This window comes from Fukomys damarensis, unplaced genomic scaffold, assembly GCF_012274545.1.
Source record: "Fukomys damarensis isolate Sample0158 unplaced genomic scaffold, DMR_v1.0_HiC HiC_scaffold_17, whole genome shotgun sequence".
Lineage (NCBI taxonomy): Eukaryota > Metazoa > Chordata > Mammalia > Rodentia > Bathyergidae > Fukomys > Fukomys damarensis.
Window position 1 is genome coordinate 25,009,244 of NW_022900929.1, and position 2,181 is coordinate 25,011,424.

A 2,181-nucleotide genomic window follows, 5' to 3' on the forward strand; every position below is an offset into this window, starting at 1 on the left:
TTTTTTTTTTTTTTTTTTTTTTTTTAATAGCACTGGGGATTAAACTCAGGACCTTGCACTTTTGAGGCAGGTATAGAACCACTGAACTAAACCCTGGGCCCTCTAGGGTCAGTCTTGTGTCCACAGAGCCGAGCCTGAAGACTGCCACATTGAGGTCTGTAGCATTTCTTCAGTGAACAAATGATTTTCCTCAAGAAACAACACTGGGTTCAGGAAGAAATTTCAACATTTAAAATTAATGTGTAGGGCTGGAGATTTAGCTCAATGGTTCTGCCTCCTGCTTTGCAAACTCAAGGTCCCAAGTTCGATCTCTAGTAACCCCCCCAAATTAATGTGTGGCCAGGGATTTAGCTTAATGGTTCCACCACCTGCTTTACAAGCACAAGGTCTCATGTTTGATCCCCAGTACCAAAAAAAAAAATTAATGTGTAAGGGCCTGCGGTTAGCTCAGTGATGCCGCGCCTGTGCCCCTGTGTCACAAAGTGCAAGGTCCTGAGTTTGTTTTCTTTTGGTACCGGAGATCGAAGTCAGGTCCTTGTGCTTGCAAGGCAGGCGGCAGAACCGCTGAGCTAAATCCCCGGCCCAAGGTTCTGAGTTTGATCCCTGATACCGGAAAAACAATAAAATGACTTGTGGGGCTGGGGATTTAGCTCATCTCATGATGCCTGCCTCACAAGTTCAAGGTCCTGAGTTCGATCTCTGGTACAAAAAAAATTAACGTGTAAGGTGAATGGACTGGAAATTAAATGGGGGAAGAGTCCATATAACAGAATATTACTGAGCCATGAAAAGGAAATTCTGGTATGGAGAAGCCTGGAGGATGTGATGCTGAGTGAAATGGTCACAAAAACATCCGCTGTACAGTTCCACTCCCGTGGGATGTTTAGTGGGCCCATAGGGGTGGCTGCAGCAGGGGGAGAACAGCCTGGAGATCCTCAGTGGCCGAGGCTGCACAGTGTACATAGTCAACACGACATAGCGGAAACGATGAAAATGGTAAATTCTGTGTATTTTGCAACAATCAAAATAATAACAATTGTGGGTAATTGGGAGAATGTGCTCTCTCTAAATTCAGAGCAGGCAAGGTCCAGAATAGTTCAAAGGGTGCGAAGAGTGCTCCCAGGTTGTGAGGCGCTGCAGTCTGCTTCCGGAGGTGGTTTTTAGGTTCCTTCTGTCCCAAGCAAAGAATTGGTCAAGACGAGCCCAAAAGGCAGCAAAGTTTCACATGAAAGGAAGAGAAACAGGCTCCGTATGAGTGCGGGAGAAAACGCAGTGTCCCCAGGCTCTAGAACACTGTCCTTTCTAGGTCTCTCACTCCTCAGGCCTGGGCCGGGGAAAACCTTTAGCAAGAAGCCAAGCGCAGGGCCTTGGGGATGTTCTACGCATGCGTCCTGGGTTTGTACTCCTTCCCCACCAGTTTTGCCACACCCTAGTCTCCTGCCTCAACAGCTCTGGAAAGGTGCACACGGGTTAGGCAGAAGCTCTTTGTCCCAGCTGGAAGACCTTGGTGGAGGCGCGGCCCTGGAAGAGAGGACGTAGTAGGGAGAATGGTAACTTGCTTAGGGAAATTGGGCTTTTTTTTCTTTTCTTCCAGGTGTTGGGGATTGAACCCAGGCCCTTTGCACTGAGTTACATCTGTCCTGCTTCTCAATGTTTTTGGTTTTTGTTTTTGAGGCAGAGTTTCACTATGTAGTTAAGGGTGGTCTTTAACCCCCAATATGGCTCCTGGCTGGCCTCGAACTCTCAGCAACCCTCCTGCCTCGGCCTTCCAAATGCAGGCGTGTGCCACCACGCCCAGTGTTTTTATTTTGAGACAGGGTCTCACCAAGTCGCAGAGTTGTTTAGGCTGGGCTCGAATTTGAAATCTTCCTGCCTCAGTCTCCCAGGGTGAGATTACAGCAGGCGTGTTGGTTATGGTTAGTGTTGGGACCCCCTAATGACACCACAGTGTCTGGACTCCCCCGCGCTCTCCATGCCCAGCCAGCAAGGCAACGGATTCCACTGGCGTCTCAGGATGACAGGGTGGCGACACCAGCAGGACCGGACCGGGGGCGCCATCCTTCCTACCCACACGGCCTCCTGTGGGTCTAGCTGCCCTGGGCCAGGATCCGCCAAGCTCCTGGCCCCCCCACCCTGGCCCCGCCCCTCAATCAGGGCCCGCCCCCTAAGGAACCGCCCCGC